Source organism: Boleophthalmus pectinirostris, unplaced genomic scaffold (assembly GCF_026225935.1).
Source record: "Boleophthalmus pectinirostris isolate CB_2022bp ecotype Guang Dong unplaced genomic scaffold, ASM2622593v1 HiC_scaffold_13, whole genome shotgun sequence".
NCBI lineage: Eukaryota > Metazoa > Chordata > Actinopteri > Gobiiformes > Gobiidae > Boleophthalmus > Boleophthalmus pectinirostris.
The window spans coordinates 28,359,074-28,380,072 of NW_026571036.1; positions in this window are offsets into that span (position 1 = coordinate 28,359,074).

Below are 20,999 nucleotides of genomic sequence, written 5' to 3' on the forward strand. Positions count from 1 at the left end.
TGATTTAAAGCTCTTAACAGTCAATTATGCGTAATATAGAACCTTTAATAGCTTTTCCTGTTTACTTATTTGATGTGTTTCATTATATTTCTGACAGGAATAGCCAAGCATAACAATCCACCACACTACAAAACTGCTCTTGAAAAAAGAATCAAAGGTACACTCTGAGGGTCCCCCACTTTGTTTCCATGAAGATGTCATTGCTTTGCTTTGGAATGGTGTCTGTGTAATCCTTCAGTCGAACAGGTATGATCCAAAGCAAAAGAAAAATTCAGTTCTGTCAACTGGACAAATGTTAGTTTTAATTTTCATCAAAGCGGCTTCTTCAGTTCTCCCAGAAACCACTTGGATGAGCTGAGAAACGTCTTCACTCTAAAACCTTCGCAGTTCACAGAATTTAATTATTTTTTTGCTTTGTGTGGAAAGCTGCACAGTGGGGCATTAAGCTTACTTATCTCTGTGAAGACAAGCATGTACCACCACAACGCCACTGGGTCAAGTTATAAGTCAGATCTGTGGAGAGATAAGCATAGCATGTTTAGCAATAAAGGACATGTAAATAACTAAATATAAGCTAGATAAGCTTAATGTTGTACTGTGGAACCTTTACTGAAAGTTAAGAGACTGTTTTGAAACAACACTAACAAAATGAAACTGCCTTCAAATAAATTTCTCATCTTAAAAAAAAAGTTTTTATTTTAGGCAAGTAAGCAATTTATATTCTTTTACAATGGAACAGAGTATTATCCATATGACAGTAGTGCAATCAGAGTTGTAGTCAAGACCGCACTAATCGAGACCGAGACCAGTCTGAGACCACAGGGTCCCAAGACTGAGACAAGACCAGGACCTCTGAGGATCGAGACCGAGACAAGACCAAGACCATGGCCCATCGCGACCAAATCAAAACCATTTTTGACATTTATTTGTATTTTACAGTTATTTTGGTACATGTATATCAATGTTTTTACAATTCTATTTTATTCTTTTTGTAATTCATATTTCCATTCACTCACCGAGTGTCAGACCTGGAGACCGAGTCGAGACAGAGTCCAAGTGCCTTTAAGACCGAGACCAAATGTGGTCATGTTTGAGATGACACCGTCTGGTCTCAAGTACTATAGCACTAGCAATTATAACAGAATTAACAACAAGTGAGAAGAAGACAAAGTATTTAATCCCACCCCTCTTCTAATTACTTTTGATTAATTAGATTAATTTAACATAATGATCTTTCTTTTGCATTCTTCAGGCATTTTACATTAGACCATATTTAAGTGATCTTAATCTATCTTTTTATTTCTATCATTCTCCTTAAAAGGTATGTAAATGCATCACATCAAATAGTTAGACTGAAATAATTGCATTTATTATAAGACAAGGTTTAATTCTGGAGTGAAAAACAGTATACAGATATACAGTATACAAAATAAACACAGCTAAAATAGACAAAAAATACTCAAAATAAATGTTCTGGTGCAGATATTTCTTTTAGCTGTGGATGAGAGGAGGATGCAGTTTTTTTCCCATAAGGCAGAAGGATTTTTGACATCTGGTGGCCTAGATAAAGCAGGAAACGCGCTGAGCTCATCGGAGATCGGAGGCTACAGGCCGATTAAAGCGCATAATCTACCTGATAATGAGGAGCAAAGAGGCCAGATCAAAACAGCTCTGACACAGACAAGGACTACACACTTCTGCTAAAGGCACGGCAGCCAGCGTCTGATGGAGCTTCAGCGTGTGTGATTCTGTAGTTCCTGGGAGTGTGATGATAACTGTAGGCACTGCTCTGTTTGAGGCTTTGCTAGACTTTAATCTGAGCTTTATTTTAACACAATCCGACCAGAAAGAACACTTAATTGGAACTACAACAGGCAACAGGCTTGTGCTGTTAAAGAAGTCCGTCTCAAATAACATTACAGTCACAAGCCAGCTGTATGCAGATGCTATTGCTTTGCCTGAGATGTTCCACAGTACGGCATTAAACTTGTCTACCTTGCATTTATTCAATTTCAAGTGTTTTATTTCTCCAGAATACCTTGAAATACATGGTTTCTTGTGAGCAGGATCGCCTCTCCGCAGTTTGACCTGGTAAATTGATCTGTTGACATCAATTGCTTGCCTCCATGGCGATAGGCAAGTTAAATGTTATACTGGAAAACATTCCTGGCTGGTGGCAAACCCTTAAAAAAAAAAAAGAAAGAAAAGTTACACAGTTTACCTTTAATAATTTTTTTTGTAATTCAATTGATAGATGGATCATTTTAGCCTGATTCATCAGCCGGTTTTTACTTCGTGAAAACGTCTGACCTCACAGCATTAGGATTCGTTTGCTCGACGGTAGGTGGGTACTTTTTTATTTAACCAATCGCTGCTATTTGGTAGTCACATATGTAATGCGCTGCTAATGGGGCTAACTGGTATATTAAGCTTTCCCCAAATCCTGTAGAAAGAAGGGCAATGATGTCTTTCCCCTTGATAAAATTCACCAAACATTCTCTTTATTCCGGCTTTAAATCCTCGATCTCGGGAATAAAATAAATGGAGTAAATATAATTAACAGATTCAGGAGCTGGAGCACACCTCAACATCCAGTAACCACAGCTTATCTCAACCACGATTTCAATTACCCAGAAGCCCTGTTTGTACGGCCTATCCCAACAACACCGTCCATGTCAGCTCCCTCGACCCCCTCCCTCCCACCCGTGTCTTTCATCCATCCTTCAGTCCGAAGAAGTCACCTTCAAGGAGAAGGGGTTCTGAATCAGCTGGGTGACCATTTTGGATTGGAGATGGAAACCCCATGTCAATAAATATCTTTACCATATTCCATTGTGGTGGCGTAGTGAATGTGTAATTATTTAAATATTGTCCATTAATTCGTCAGACTCAATGGGTACACACACTGACCTCGAGTTATAACTAAAACTAAAATCAAAATTATTCTGAATTCAAGTCATTCTTTAGTCCCGTTATAAAACCTGTGTATTTTTGGAGTGTAATCTGAGCATCTGTTTGCATTATGTATAAATCTATAAGTGGAAAAGTGCAGGTCTCTACTGAGCACGTGCAGAAGGTTAAGCCCCGCCCCTTTTGTTCCAGATGCCCAAAACTGACGGGTATGACTCAGAATGCCGCGTGTGAAGAATCTGATCGGAAGTGGTCGGAAGAGAGGGGGAGAGGTGGAGAGGGGATGAAAGAAGAGGGGGAGGTGAGGAAGAGAAGGAAGAGAGTAGGAAAGGTGAGAAGGAAAGTTGAAAGAAAGGAGAGAAGGAGAAGAAAGGATAAAAAAAATGACAAGGAAAGGAGAGGAGGAGAGTCCCCGATGGAGGGAGCAACATGCAAGTTCGTGGAGGAGTGAGAAAGAGAGAGGGGGGAAAGAGGGAGAGAGAGACAGTGAAAGTGAGAAAATACTGTAGAAAATGATCGAATGAATAAATAAACAAGAAAAAGCCTGCAACAAAAGGAGAGGTGGAGTGTCACTGATGGCGTGAGCTAAAGCAGATCTACTGTTCTATTTGTGTACGGTTTTATATATATATGAACTTTATGGACTCATTTGGTTGCCGTGTATATTTTCTGTATCGCTGTTTTTTCTTTATTTTATTTGTTTAACTATGGACTGATTCATATTTAAATTAAAAACTAAAGATGTAGTGTGTAAACTGCAAAAAAGCACACATACAATGAGTTCATAAAACGTAAAATCAGAAGTTGCTGTGAGTAGTTTTGATGTTTAAATTCATATTAAACCTAGATTAATGCACTTGTTTCTGGATAAAAAGAAGAGGAGAGGGAAAGAGGAGGGGAAGAGAAAGAGAGGAGGAGAGAAGGAAAGGAAGATAAGAGGAGGGTTGGAAAGGAGTAGAGGAGTTTTTGTCTTCAAAATTCTTTTATTTCTTCAAGACAAAATAATTTACGATTGTGACAGTAGTTTTTAGCCAGGCTGGCGCCACCTAGTGCCTCCGCTCGATTTCTTTTCTCTCCAGCGACTAGGCCAGGAATCAAAATACACTAGACGGTTTGCAAGAACCCTGGAAGTTGTAGATCGTGCAATCAGTGCCAATCAGTGAAGAGCCATACAATCAGTGTTGTCAACGATTCCCGAGATTGAGGATTTAAAGCCGGAACAAAGAGAATGTTTGGTGAATTTTATCAAGGGGAAAGACGTTATTGCCCTTCTTCCTATGAGATTGGAGAAAAGCTTAATATACCAATTTACCCCGTTAGCAGCGCATTACATACGTCACAACCAAATAGCAGCGATTGGTTAAATAGAAAAAGTATCGACCTATCATCGAGCAAACGAATCCTAATGCTGCGAGGTCAGACGGTTTCCACAAAGTGAAACCAGATGATGAATCAGGCTAGTAGCTTTTATTAACAAAACAAAACATCTTTTCAAAGGTCAAAAGTCCTACAAATGGCATCTCGAGATAGATCAATAGAGATGGGCATACGCTGTTTTAATAAACATATTGTACAGTGTGAATATTTTGGCTTATTTTCCTTTTGCAAGCTTGAAATAAACCAAAAATAATGATAAAACAAAAGCCTAGACCAGGAAAGAGATAGAGTTTCCTTGATGGTCTGTGCAAACACGAGAAGACAGATCTCTCCTCCTCTGAGATAAATGATAAACAAACAGATAAACAAATAAATAAATGTGTAAAAACAAGCCTGCATGCGACACCAATGCTGCCCAGTTACCATGACGACAACAGCCCCGGCTAAAGCTTCACCCGCAGGAACATAGCGTCTTCTCTGTGTAATGAGGAAATCTGGATCATTTTGTCCATTTACCTGTACCCAGCAGTCCTTTCGGCAGCTGCCCTTTTCGCAAAGAATCACAAAAGAGAAAAAGCTGGAGGGAGATTTGACTTCGTTTTGGTGTTTACTTTGATGTGCGGAGCTGAGGGGATGATAAAATGGTTCTCACTGCTCCCAAGTGCTACACAAATATGAAAAAAACATTGAGTTCACTTCTTGACTTGCTGAGCGAATCTGCGCCGAAGAGGTAGAGAGCCAAGGTGACCTCAAATTCTACAAAGATGGGAGAGGGCATTGCCAATACACCAGTACAATATAGAGAAGAAGTCAGTGCATCGAGACTTGATTCAAAAAAGTACAAGACGTGGTTTTCAGACGTGGTTTTCAGATTCTAGAATGTGATGAGGTCATACTCTCAGATGGGGAGATGGGGGGCAAGAGACAGCTTTTTCCTATCGATCACATTCAAATCCAAATCCAATTTATTTATATTACATATTTTACAAACACTGCTGTTTCTAAAGTGCTGCACAGAGCTTATAAAATGAAGACAACAAAAAGGTAAATTGCTAAAATTTGATCATACCAGTCCTAAAACAATAAAACCAGTCATATGAAATAAAAGCAAGACCATACAAATCATAAAATAGCAATAAATAAGTAAAATAAATCAAATAAATAAAAGGCACAGAGGACTACGAAACTCACACGGTGTAAAGCCAATGGGTTTTGAAGATGAGACTTAAAACTCTTCACTGTGGGGGCTGTTGGGATGCGGGGGGAGGCAGAGCGTTCCAGAGGTTGGGGATGGCCATAGAAAAGGTCCTGTCCTCCTGGTTTTAAAGCTGGTCTTAGGTACCACGGGCTGGAGCTGGACATCTGACCTCAAATCTGGATGAGGTCAGAGATGTATTTTGGTGCCAGTCCATTCAAAGCTTTAAAAACAAACAATAAAATACAATAAAATGCATTGTACTTTGCCATGAAATATCCAAAAGGTAAATGCACAAATGTCAAACTTGATCATTTCTATTACTGACGAGACCCAAGAACTCACTGTATTACAACAAAAAAACTGCATTTTAACAATATTTATTTTAGCTTCTGTATTAAAAATTATTGACCTAGAGAATGTTGTGATGTCAACTGTAAATCCAGCAACAATGGATTCTGGGTGCAAAAATATAAGATAATTCTCTGATAGGCATTCCTGACAAGATCCTAGCTCAAGATTTGGAGATATGGATAGCAAATTCTATATGAAATTGTTTGAGTTTTTTTTAAGCCGCTGGCCACTATGCTGTATCTTGTTGCTGATGTAAACAGATTTAAATGGAAATTCTAAATGGAAATCTGCATCAATATCCAATTTACAGAAGTATCCCAAACTTGTCAGCTATGGTTCTGCCTTTTCAACTGAATTTCTCATTTAAGAACAATGAAGTGTATATCTTATTCTAATGAACAATACACACTACTGGTCAAAAGTTTTAGAACACCCTCACTTTTCCAATTATTTCTTGCAAGTCAAGTCGTGCAAGTACAATGAAGAGCTTGACATTTTACAAAGGTAAGAACCAAACAGACAGAGGTAAAAAAAAAAAGATAAATGATAAAAAACACAAGTCCAACCTCTGCCAAAACTACCTCAGGAAAAAAGAATCAGGAAAAAGAAGATGGTGAGCTTGAAAACATGGAGTGTCCATCACAGTCTCCAGACTTAAATGCATGGAACTATTAAAATAACCAGATAGGGTGTTGATGCTTGTAGCTGCCTCCAGTTGATGTACTGACACTCACTGGAACTTCAGTGGAAAAAATCCCCTGGGTCGAGACAAGATTTTTCTCATGGAGCGCAATGTAATCACAAACTGCTCGTGTTTGGCTGACAGGGCACCTACAATTTTCAAAAATGTCGGGTTTGTTGGCAATTTTTACCTATTTTTAGATCATAAACTTTTTCTCAGCTCAAAATCCTTCAGTTGTCTTAAAAAACGCTTTATAATCGTTCGCTCCGGCTCCGCTCTAGCTCCTCTCGCTCGCAAACACATGATACACGAGTCCGCGATCCATGCGTGCGCTCGTGTGCATTCGCATGTACCCTTGGGAGAAAAGAGCTCTACTGCGCATGCTCGGTCGGCCCACAGCCACCGGAAGTACCTCGCCGGGCTAAACTAATCTGGAATCATGCGCCATTGAGCTCGGCCCTTTGACTTGAATGGGCCCGGGTCTTGCTTAAACCCCATCGAGCTGGTTTGAGATGAACTGGTCAGAAGATTTAAAGCCAAGAAACCTACAAGTGCCACACATTTATGGAAACTTCTGCAACAGACTTAGGAAGAACTTTCTGAAGAATATTTGATTTCTATTGTAAAAAGAACAAGCCACGAGTGTGTTCAACTGTTATATCTGCCAAAGGTGGACACTTTCATGAATCAAGTTTAGAATACGTTTTGGTCAACAGTAAACTAGTAAAATGGAAAAAAACTGGAAAAAGTGTGATGTTCTAAAACTTTTGACCGGTGTCCAATTTATTGCAATAAATACATGTAAAGATGCACTGCGTAACTTTCCTGTTAGGAGGGGCTCTGTCAACTGCTGGTCTCCAAGAAGATGTTGTTGCTTTGCCTGGAAAGTTGCACAGTACGCCATTTAACGTATTTACCTCCATGGTTACAAGCAAGTGATGATACCAAGCCATGTTACAGCTCAGATCTGTGGGGAGGTGAGCCCGCTTACAGTAAGAATACATGATTTCTAAGATTGCTTGCTTGCAACACCTGAAACCGAATAAATAAAGAGACGTTAAAGGCATACTGTGGAACATTACAGGCAAGGCAATAACAAATGGCATGCCTCCTCATCAGAAAAGTTACAGAGTGCACATTTAAAGGTCCTATGTTAACAGCTACTTTTTACTTTTAGTTCAGTAGAGATTTGGTAATTCCAGGTCTGAAATGACCCAAATGATTCTAGTGAAGGTGTATGGAGCTTAAAAACATACTTCAATAAGAGAAGAACTATGTAAATCTGCAGGGTTTGCGTGTTAAACATGTATGAATGTAACAAAACACCACTGCACGTCTGTTTGTGATGAGGAAACTACATTATATAACTTGTCAGTACATCTATTAAACCCTGTGAAGCATTGAGTATGAATGACGTGTTTTGTATTCTCTTACAGCAGCAGTCACAGAGTAAGAGAGAGAGAGCCGAGGACAGACTGTGCTGCTGGTAAACAGACTGTACGTATGTTCTATTTCAGCCTCCTCCTTTCATAACATAACAATCAACCTGATATGAGTCCTATTTTGAGGTTTCTTTAGCTTCTTTCTTCAAAACACCTCCATTGTAGCAGGTGAATTTAAACAGTCACAAGTAAATGAAAGCGTACAAATGAGTAATGTCTATAAGAGTGGGCAATTTGGCTAGACAATCATACCATGTTAATCTCTGAGTCTATACGTTTCTATTTAGATCGCAATTCCTGCACACTTAACAGCTTTGAATTTGCTGTCAAATTGCTTTCCCATTGCAGTTTGTAATGCAGCTTTTATACCATAAACTGTATATATAAATGGCGAAAGAGAGAAGAGGGAAAAAAGAGACTGAGAAAGTGAAGAAACTGTGTAAAAAAAACAAAAAAATGCCAGCAAAAGAAGAGAGATGGAGAGTCACTGATGGAGAGAGATAAAGCAGATCTACTGTATCTGTGGAAATATTTGTCCGTATGAACTTTATGGACTCATTTCACTTGTTCTTTATCTGTAAAATAACACCAAAACATGCAAGAAGACTGTCTATGTTGGTATATTACGTTTGCACTGGTCCCACTACTGATGGACAGAGTTTCTGCTGCAGTGAGCCCAGAGCAGTGGGGTAACACTGAGGTCCAAGTCCTTTCCCAAGAACAGTTTGCATTTAGGTCAGTCTGGCCATTTGGCTTTCTTAGCTCAGAGAGATAACACCTTTACATGAGCATCTGAGTACATGTCAGAATGATCAAACACTGAACATGTGAAATAAACAGCAAACATGTAAATGGCAAACCCAAAGGTCCCTATAGACTTCCTGTGAGACTAAAGGATTAGACAAAGAATAGTGTGGCCTTGAACACTACTTACAGTCTTGGACAACAGAAAGAACAACACCCGGTACTCAAATTTCCACCACAGGATCGAATATTTGTGTATGAAATAAAAAATAAAATAAATAAGTGTGTACTGTGTGTAAACTGAAAAATGAACACATATAATAAGCATAGACTGTACAAAAGAAGTGGATTAAGCGACATCACCCACATCAGCGTGGCTCAACTGAAGCTCGCGATGCAGGAACGAATTTGGAGCCAGACTCTATATTATGATTTTTTTTTTTTTGACAGCCAAAATAGCAAAAAAAAACCAAAAAACAAAAAACAAGTTCGTGTAGAGTGAGTTAATATGAACATTTTAAGACCAAAATGACGAGGCTCACTGCAGTAGTTACAGAGAGAGGGACGGCAGTATTCCAGTGTCAAGTCAATGGGAGCCAGAGTCAGAAGGAGCCGGAAGAGCCACATTCAAACTTTCTATTTAGAATGTGGCTGTTAGCACATTAGCTATGTCCATTTGTATATCAAGTCTATGATAATAAGTAACTCACCCACTAGTCGTCGTGTGTTCATGGGGGCACTTCTGGCTCGGCTCCATCAACTCTGCTCCTATTGATTTTATATTGGAAAATTGTCACCCCTGAAATGAAATATTATTTATTTTATTTTACATACATTACTGTAATGTACCAGAATCAATCAATATGTTATTTTTCATCCATTGTCCCTGGACACATGTTTAAACTGTCTACCTAAAAACAATATGGTTAGGTAACAGAATAATACAGTGAGAGCAGGGCAATACAATAAAGCGTATAGTTAAATAGTCCCAGTAGTAGTTGTGACGATTGATTTTAAAAATAAAAATAAGTCTTCTTTTTTTCTAATCTTATTCTCAAAACAAATATCTCCCAAAGTCTAAATAAAACCTTATATTTAATAACAGTGATTGACAGCTGATTGATTTGCTCTAACACATATAAATAGTTGTTAGCTCTCCTCTGTCCTCTCTCCCCTCTGCAGCCCCTCTCAGGTTTATAATGGGGAAGGCAAATGATCTCAACACTGCGCCATGCTTTGAATACTGCGCTCATTCAATTATACAGCCACACAATGGATCATTCTGCTGTGCTCTGACAGTCTCCTCTGCTCCACTCTCCTCTGACGCTGCCAAATCATAGCAAACGGGCCTCTTATCATCATAATGGGGATAAACAGTGACAGGAGCTGCAGACAGGGGGCAGCGCGATGGCAGCAGATCAAATGAAAACCGGTTATGAAGAAAAGAAGGGGCCGAAAAGACAGTTTGAAATGCCAGTGCGTATTCCTCTGGAGATTGTGTAGACGCGTCATGCAAAATTGGCTTTTATTTTACTTTTTAAAGGTGGATTGTGTAACTTTGCGAGTAGGGGGTCCGCCACATGCTTGTCTCCATGGAAATAGTATCACTTTGTCTGAAATGGGAGTAACTCAGTTGTTAGAGCGTTTGTCCACTGATCTTAAGGTTGGTGGTTCGAATCCTGCTCTCGACATAAACATCATTGGTTGAACGTTCAGGTCCACTGAACAACAGGTTGGCTGGTGTGATTCCAGCTCCCACAGCTGAGTGCTGTTGTTGTGTCCTAAGACGCTTAACCCATTTTGCACCCTGTGTAAACTAGTGTGTGTGATAGAGCCCGACCGATATGGATTTTGCTGTGGCCGATATGAAACCGATATAATGGGAGTTAGAGCTGCTGGTAGCCGATATAATCGCCGATATATTTAGTGATGTAAAAATTCACTGTAAATGTTGAATTGTTTAAAAAACTTAGGTTTGGCTCTGGTGGATTTTAAATTGGGTTTTTTAGGCAACATTTATTGTTATTCTGCCTCTTTACATCATATTTACAGACAGTAGGTTGGCTTAATGGCATTTTTGCATCACATTCTAGACACTAGTGATGGGTATTCCAGTTCTTTTTAGAGAACCGGCTCTTTTGGCTCGGCTCATTAAAAGCTGCTGGTTGTTTTGGCTCCCAAGTGGCTCTTCAGATTGTATGTTGCAAGCAGGACTAAAGCACATCTAAAGCAGGACTGAATCAGGACTGAAAAAGGACTAAACCGGGACTTATTTATTTTACGCTAAACTACAGTCAAATATGCTCGTTTTTTTATTTTAATTTTTTTTAATCCTACTACACGCAAATATCTCAAAGTTTCATTTTCAGCCGCTGCCGCTGTCAAACCACGAATCTGCACGCGGCGTGAAGAGAAAAAAAGTGAGAGAAAGAGAAAACACGGCTCCCAATAAGGATCAGGCTCCCGTCGTTCCCTTTAAAGAGCCGGTTCTAAGAGTCATTTCGTTCGCGACGGACCCATAACTAGTAAAGAAAGTAGCGCTATTAGCCTTTAGCCGTAAATACGTGCGCGCCGCGGTAATTAATTATATGCGCAAATGTCATAATTCACACGTCTATTCACAGTCATTTACATATCAGTGCAGGTCCAGTAGCAAATATACGGCCAATATAGTCACTTTAGAACAGACCAATAGAAAACAGTCTGTTTATGTGCGGGAGCTACAGCAGCTAACCCATAACAAATGACAAAAACTAGCTTCAGAGTCGACATATTTCCAACACTCACCGCTCATACAGGCTCCTCCTCACATCACAAATTTGCACTAATAAATGTCCTTTTAATCCAGACTCAAACCGATTGTCCGTAAAAAGAATATAATCTCAGTGTTTGGATCTATGTCTGCGCGTGTAAACAAACACACGTGAGTGACGCGACTCTGTGGTGTGTTCAGGGACAGTACGGACACACACAGACAAATGACTCTGTAGATAAATACTGATGTGGAGCCACATATTAGGACATTTATCTGTCTGTAAATTGGATTAAATGAACAGAATGTAGAGAGTCTAAGCTTTATAACGAGGTATAACATGCCCACGTGAAATATCGGCCCCTATCAGCAAGCATATCGGCCGATAGCCGATATGCCTAAAGTTGTCCATATCAGCCGATAATATCGGCCAACCGATATATCGGTCGGGCTCTAGTGTGTGATAGAACTATAATAAAATCTGGAAGATGAATCCAAGATGGTGTTGTGTTGTTTTCAATGGTCTTTTCTCATTGGCGCATGGGCCCCAAAAAAATTTTCACTTCCGCATTTACTTCCTCAATAGGGGCGAGCTCCTCCCACCCGTGTGACGTAGGTAACGTGAACAGCGTGGAGCATTTGGACCAATCAGAGCGAGAGCTGCTAGAGCGGACTCAAAACCGGGTTAGGCTAAGTCTTACAAAGGAAACATTTAGGCACTTTTAAGATTAAAAAAATTTAAAAAGCTTATGTTGTGAAAATAGAAAAGAATCCCTACAAAATCCGACCTTTGTGAAAGTTGTCGATCCCCTGTCAGTCGAACACGGACAGTTTGAATTCCCAAAAATGTATTGTACTTTGTGGGAGAATTCTTTCTGGGCCACTAGTCGATCTCGAGCCAGGAAAGAGGGGGGATGCCTTATCCAGTTTTTATTAGAGATCATGGTGTGACTGGGTGAGTAGTTCCTTGTTGTAAAGAGCTTTGAGTGCCTTGAAGGTGGAAAAGCCCCTTCTAAAAATGTGACCACTTACCAAATGTTTCACAGTGTGGTATTAAACTTATCCATCTTCCGTTCAATTCAATTATGGGTGCCTTTTATTGCACTCCTCTCCACAGATCTCACCAGTATCTTGGTCTGGTGGCATCTCCTGCTTGTTGGAGATAGTTAAGTTTAATGCCATACTGTGAAGAAAAGTAATTACATCATCATGGAGACAATGTAGGCAGATCCTCCACCAGAAAAGTTACACATTGCATCTTTTTGCCATCTCAGTTCTCAAATATGCCTGTGCAGTAGTTTTTTTGTATCTTTTACATGACCCATATTTACACTATTTTTCTATGTTATAATCTTGTTTCTACATCAAAAACATACATGGAGTTATGCCTATACATTACAATATATTGCTGAAATAAAGAGAGATGATAAACAATAATACTGAAACACTACACCAACACAAAAACCCAAGAGCAGATTCGTACCAAAAGTATTCTAAATCTATTATATTGTAACAAAAAATATGAGCTGCAATAAATGAACAGCAGAATGATCCCCTTTAGTACTTTGTAGTAGTTTGTATAAAGAAGTGGACGAAGGGAGTGTGACGTCACCCATAGCATTCAGTTCCAGTCAAATGAAGCTCACAAGGTCGGCGGTTATAGGAGAAAATTTAAAGTACAATTTAGAGACACGCTTACAACGCCCACTTTAAACTCAAGGCTATTATAAAGTGAAAGTGCGAGCTGCGTGGGAGCAATGGATGAGAGAAGACGAACACACATTCACCAAGACAGAGAGACAGCACTGAGCGACTTACACCACGATCTGCAAATGGATCGTGGATACCTGGGCTAAGGATCAGTATCAACTGTGGTCCGAGCTTTCACCAAGACCAGAATCATCACTGAACTGCCAGGTAAGAGTCACGACATTGACTAGGATAATGACGAGAGGGATGTGGGCGTGCTGGACGCCGTAATCGCCCAACTGTTTGAACAATTATGAGTTATTGTGAACACGTTAACAATTTAGCGTCTCAGACATTATTTTTTTTATGCGTTACAATTGAACAAAGTTGAGAGTTACTGTGAACGCTTTAAATGTTTTGTTTAATGGGCCTTTCGTTTAATGCACCTTGTCTGGTATGTGAAAAAAGTTGGAAAATAGACCATTCAATGATAGTGCACCTTATAATCCAGAGCTCCCTTATATTGTGTGGAAAATACGGTAGAGTTACATATAGGGATAAGAATTTATTTACAGACAAAATAGTGAAATAAAAACACCAATATCATGTAGAGCGGGTTAATATGAACATTTTAAGACCAAAAAAATGACAAAGCTCACTGCAGCAGTTACAGAAAGAGGCAACAGTTTTTTCAATGTAAAATCAATTGGAGCCAGAGTCGATGGAGCTGCAAGTGCCCCCATGCTCACTTCGTATTTGGAACTTGGCGACTAGCGGGTTAACTGTCCATTTATATATCTGACCTCTGCATGCTTCCTTCTTTCTTTGTCTCCCTCGCGCTCATCTTTTTTCACTGTAAATGTGACGGTCTTGAGTCTCATGTCACTTCTCCCATCCCCCACTCTCCCTCCTCTCTCCTCTCCTCTCTTTCTCTCCATTTTTGGAAATTTCGAAAGCAGGAATACCGAGAGAAAGAGAAAGAAAACACACAGAAAGAAAAGAAAATGGTGGCTGTGTTTTTAAGGATTATCGGGATTTCGCGCTGATCCAGATAGACTCAACAGGGAAAAGATCAGCATGCGAATTTTGCGAATATGCTGTGAAAAATATATTTAAATACAGATTGAATTTCAGTTTGCGGTTCATATTTTGTTCATTAGCACCTTGTATATTGGCGGGAGTAGACCGTACAAAAACGGGAATAATATTTGGGCATTTACATTTGACATGTCAGGAGTTCAAATAGCTTGGCAGACTCACCGGGTCTTGCTTCGCTTGTTTCCATGTGGTCTGAGATTTCTGGGAGGGGACCCAAAGAAAAGGAACAAATTCAGTTAGGAAAACTCGAACCTCCTGGAAACAAAACCAGAGTTCATTTAACACTGTATGTTTGACGTCCAGTTGCATATTTGAAAAACAATTTATCTTTTGTGGCTATGGCTAAGCTAAGGAGCGGTTCTCTTTTGTGGTGGAGAGGTCAAAAATATCAGTGCCTGTCAACTGATACCCTATATTAATCAGGAGCAGAGAAGAGATGGCATTTTTCCTTAAAGGGCCCATATTAGAACATTTTCTGAAAACATACACATACCTGGAGTTGTGTTTTGTTTCGTTCACACTTGTTATTCAGGTTATTCATCTTGTTTTCACATTTATTATCTACTTACTAGATCTGAGACGGCTTAATTCTAATCTAGAGGTAGTTTATTTTGAGATAACTTGTCAAATAAAATCATCTTGCTGCATGGACAGATAATTTCACTACTTTTATCTATCTACCTTTTAATTTTCTGATAGATTTAAGTGTTTGTATCTTAAATTTTGGCCAAGCGTTTTGCAGTGCACACAAACCCTGCATATTTATTAGGCTGAGTTCTTCTCTCAAATAGAAAACGCTCCTTCCACCTTGTGATGTCATGTCGTAATACAGGAAGTGCTCCACTGTGTTTTTAAACTCCATACACCTTCACTAGAATTTGGATGATTTCAGTCCTAGAATTGCCAGTCTACGCTGAACTAAAGGTAAAAGGTAAGGCTGTTAACTTGAAAACTACAGCTTCATGATGACATCACAAGGTGGAACAGAGCATTTTGAGCTTTGGAGGATTACTCAAACATGTGTGAATGAAACAAAACACAACTCCAGGTCTGTTTTTGAAGAGGGAACAACATTATAACATGACTTAAAGCTCACAGGAGTTAATTTTGTGTAATGTAGGACCTTTCAAATAAATACATAAAAACCTTCAGTCAACAACAGAACAGCAGGTTATTCTGGATTTTTGAACTGTCGCTACACTATTAGGTATTTATCAAATTAAGTGTATATCTTTCCTCTCCACAGAGCTGACCTTGACCTGGTAACACCACCTGCTTGTCTCCGTGGAGACAGATAAGTTAAAACCGTACTGTGTGGCAATCCAGGCACAGGAATAACAACCAAAAAAGCTACATAGTTCAGCTTTGTCACCTATGTGTCTCCATGGAAAACAGGCAAGTTACAAGTCAGATGTGTGGAGAGATAACCCCACTTACTGTAGGAATGTGTGTTTTTCAATTTAAAGGCATTTTGTAGCATCAAAAAACATATTTCTTCAATTACAGAAGACTATATAATGCCATACTGTGGAAAATTCCAGCCAAAGCAGATGGAAATAAGCAGATAGTGGACCTCCAACCAGAGAAGTTAAATAGTGTAGCTAAAATGGTGCACTGCGCAACTTGTGAAGGGTCCACTACCTGCTTGTTTCCATGGAGATGTTATTGCTTTGGCTGAAACGTTGGTATGACATTAAACATTTCCATCTTGTATTTATTCATTATGGGTGTTTGTGTAGCTCAAAAATACAATCATTCCTTCTGTGAATAGGGACGATTCTCCACGGATCTGAAGTGTAATGTGGCGTAGTGCTGAAACCTGCTTGTCTCCCTTGGGATAGACAGGTTTTATCTATACTGTGGAACATTCTAGACCAGGGGTGGGCAAACCTTTTGACTCGTGGGCCACAAAGGGTTTTAAAATTTGACAGAAGGGCCAGACAAGGAGCAGATTGATGGAGTGTTTTGGTAATCCACCTCATAAGGGAAAAAAAAGAAAACATGTGCTTGAATTTCAATTAAATCATTACAAAGAATTGCAACTTTTACTATTATAATTTATTCAAGTTTGGCGGGTCAGATTCAAAACATTAAAGGGCCGCATTTGGCCCCTGGGCTGTAATTTGCCCACCCCTGTTCTAGACAAAGCAATAACATTTCCATGGAGACAAGCAGGTGACGTACCCTCAGCTCGAAATGTTATGCAGTGTGTAACTTTTCTGGTTTAGGGTCCATTAATGGTTTCGTCTGGAATGTTTCACAATTTTTAATCTTCATGGAGACCAAACCAGATCAAGTTACAGGTCAGATCTGTGGAGAGCCGACCCTGTTCAAGGTATTTTTGAGCTATAAAACCACCTGTAATTGAATAAATGTAAAGTAGCATAGTGACATATCCATAAAAACAAGCAGGTGACAGACCCCTAATCAAAAAGTTACATAGTACAGCTTTAACAGTATATAAAGTGTTTTTTTCTGTTCCCATTCCTGGAAAGACATTTAATTGCACCAGATCTTGTTTACTTCCTTTAAGCGTGCGGATATGAAAGGCCCACAGCTGAACTGGAGTGCATTCAAACGGCCAAGGCCCCTGTTACACAAGACTGCTGGACCAGTTCCATGTTACACAACTCAAGTATAGGTGAAAACAGGAGCGGAGCTAACCTGCTGCCTCCAACTGGGACAAGCCAAAGGTCTCTACAAGTCTATACAAAACACGGCCTGCTCCAACCTCCTTTTAATTAATTTCACTGAAAATTTGGATTCAGCTGGTTTTGTGTTTTTTTATTCCTAGGTCAAAGAAAACAATTACTTTATCTCCACAAATTACTAGTTCTGGTTTAGTCCTGTTGTAGACCTCTTGTAGATCTAATTTACACATGGTTTAGTTTGAGTCTAGTCCTGGCTTAGTCCTAGTTTATACCTGGTTTAGTCCTAGTTTAGACCTCGTTTAGTCCTAGTTTAGACCTGTTTTGTCCTATTGAAGGCCTGCTTTAGTTTAGTTATAGACCTAGTTTAGACCTGGTTTAGTCTTAGTTTAGACCTGGTTCAGTCTTTGTTTAGACCTGGTTTAGTCCTAGTTTAGACGTGGTTTAGTCCTAATCTATACCTGGTTTAGTCCTAATTTAGTCCTGGTTTAGTCCTTGTTAGTCTTATATAGACCTAATTTAGACATAGTCCTGGTTTAGACCTGTTTTAGTCTTAGTTTAGACCTGTTTTAGTCCTAGTTTAGACCTGTTTTAGTCCTAGTTTAGACCTGGTTTAGTCCTAGTTTAGACCTGGTTTAGTCCTAGTTTAGACCTGGTTTAGTCCTAGTTTAGACCTGGTTTAGTCCTAGTTTAAACCTGTTTTAATCCTAGTTTAGTCCTAATCTATACCTGGTTTAGTCATAGTTTAGTCCTGGTTTAGTCCTTGTTAGTCTTATATAGATCTAATTTAGACATGATTTAGTCCAATTCTAGTGCTTCTTTAACCCTACTTTAGACTTGGTTTAGTCCTAGTTTAAACCTGTTTTAGTCCTAGTTTAGACCTGGTTAAATCCTAATCTATACCTGGTTTAGTCCTAGTTTAGTCCTGGTTTAGTCCTTGTCAGTCTTATATAGGCCTAATTTAGACATGATTTAGTCCAAGTCTAGTCCTTCTTTAACCCTAGTTTAGACCTAGTTTGGTCCTAGTTTAGACCTGTTTTAGTCCTTGTTTAAACCTGGTTTAGTCCTAGACTTTAATTTAATTAAAAACTTACTTTAGACCTGATTTAGTCTGGGTCTAGTCATGGTTTAGTCCTAGTTTAGACCTGGTTTAGTCAAGGTGGAGTGCACAGATGCTGATCCTAGCACAGTGAAGACTTAACCCTAACAACACTATCAGGCTTTATAAGGCTATAAATAGTTACTATAAAGTAGGGCTGGGAAATCGCACGATCCCTCATAATTCGATATGATATTCGATATACGATACAATACCATCACGATATAGTGATACCTGTAATAATCGATATATTGCTCATCATACTATGTGATATGTTGCAGATTTTTAAAACCCAAATACATTTTAACAACAGTATTTCTTTGCTCAACTACTTCTTGTGCAAAGTTAATATAAAACGGTGAATATGTCAAGTGTATTGCATAAACAAGTTTCCTTCCACTAAATACGCAACAAAATGTTATTGCAGTAATAAAAAAAGAAATTGCTAAAAGATTCAAAAAAATACTCTTGATATATTAATACAGCAACCCACGAATTTTAGTATCACTATATATGGGTATTTTTGCACAGCTCTAAAATAAAGCGCTATCAGATTATTAACGCATATTGCAATAGAAGGCTCAAAAGTAACTGAGCGGTATTTAAATCAATGAAAATGTTTTTTTAAAAGGTCTAGGACTATTCATTGCTGTGCTTTTCAATCGTAAGTATCAAGTGAAGTGTTGTTGATTCAAACCCACCTACACACACTCTGGAGGTTAGTTATCTCGCCTCACAGCAAGAAGGTTTTGGGTTTGACTCTCTGGCCTTTCTGTGTAGAGTTCAACCCAAAACATGCACAGTAAAATCCTCCAGCTAAGTTAGTCCTGACCAAACCGAGCTCAAGATCCGGAGACCAATTTCCCTACACAGCGCACTTAAGCTTTTGTTGTGTGTCTTGGCAGAACACTTCTTGTCCAAATACAGAGCTATGTTACAGAAGTCCTAAGACAAAAAGGAAAAGGAGATACGATATGTACAAAGATTACAATAAGGTTTCCACTTGTATAGAGTGTTTGTTGAAAGGGGATTGTCTATTCATAGATTTCATAACATAGACTGTGTAAAGAAATGGACGAAGGGAGTGTGACGTCAAGGGAGTGTGACATAAGCTCATGAGGCTAGCAGATATATGAGCGAATTTGGAGCCAGGTCCATATTAGACAAAATCGTGAAATAAAAACACCAGGATCAAGTATTTTAAACCCAGAATGAGGATATTCCCATGTAATGGCTCTGTAACACCTTGACGATTTAGCCAGCTTATACTGACGTACCAGAATGTTCCTAAAATGCTGGCATACGTTGAACTATCGATGTGTTGTTTTTTTTTTAGTTTTTTTTTTCAATTTTGGGTGTATACATAGCGTATTCGTAACGAGTTGGACGTTGTTTTGATAACTTATATATAACATATACCAACTAATGCTTAGCGTGTTGCCAGCATCCACAACTTATGCCCAGTGACAGTCTAACTTATGCACAGTGCATGTCAGCGTATCGCCAACGCTCACGTGTCGTCGCCTATAAAACATCAACATTAATCAGCTTCATGCCGAAGACAACACTGAACCATGAAGTGTGGAGGAGCACTGATGGTTTCGGCAGTTTTACACACCAATTTCCCTACACGCTGCCAATACACCATTATACAGTAGCTCTAAGTTAGAAACACATTCAGTAGGTTCTGTGGTCGTTGGAACATGTCAAATACGTATGTCAATATGTGTTGAAGATAAGTTGGATATAAGTTACACATAGGCTTATAACACGTTACTCACAAGTTATGGGTACACTAGACTTTATCTGAACGTATTTGGACTTAGTATCAAGTTACTTGGATGAGTAACTTATAATTAACATATGTGAACGGGTGTCAACTATCGCATAACTTACCTTCAACCTGCAGCCCACATATGCAGGATGTATAAGCAGATACATACAAAAAAAAAAATGTGGCTGTTTGCTGCAGGTGTTCTATTCAGTGGGAGCAGGTAGAGGGTGCTCTTGGAAAATCTTGGATCTATTAACACAACGGAATCCAGGCACTCCTAAGAAGTAAAACATATGACATATGTTGAGAAATTTTCAGCATGCTCAAAATTTTTCGACGACCTTGCCATATGTCGACATATGCCAGTGTGCTTCAGCGTGTTCATAACTTATACAAAACTTACCTATAACTTTCTGACATACACCAGCGTATTTGCCAAATTTTTCATACATCGGCATACGCTGGCTAAATCTTCAAGGTATGACAGCCCCTTAAGTCAATGGGAGCCAGAGCCAGAAGTGCCTATGTCCAATTGTATACAGAGTCTATGTTTCAGAATAAAGAAAAATGTGGAGGACCATAGTGATTAACAATTTAAAACTACATATTGCATCTTTTATTTTTACTAGTACATACATTTTTATAATCATGCCTTATTTTGTATTATTGCTACTTATTTTTAATGTGTTATTATCTATTTTATTTTATTTAAATTTATTTTTTTTATTATAGTAGGATTACTGTGTTTAAATACATTTGTGTAAGTCTGAGTCTAAGAATGTGGAAAAGTCCTGAAAATGTTGCATATATACAAAAATCTGAAAACCACAACTACGCTAAATATGAACAGAGCAGATCTGACATAGAGAAATAGAATGGCATAGACGGACTAGGGACATGTAATCTGAAGGGATCAAACTAAACCACAAGATATTTCTGACCTTGAGGGGTTAGACAGCGGGTGAAGGAGGGAGGAGGGAGGGGGTAACGGGGGGGGAGCAGTGTCGCCGGGGGTAACGGGAGATCAACACAGAGATGGAGAGAGGGAAGCGAGCCCAGACTTTGGACGGCCTCCAGAATCCTCCTCTTTAACCAACCAGAAAATTCCTCCAGCAAAACCACAAAACTGTAGAGCTCAAACTGGCCCTACAGCACTGCACAAAAAAAAAAGGTCAATTATAAACATTTAAAATATTTTTTCTTAATTTAACTTAACTAAATTCACTGATTCAATT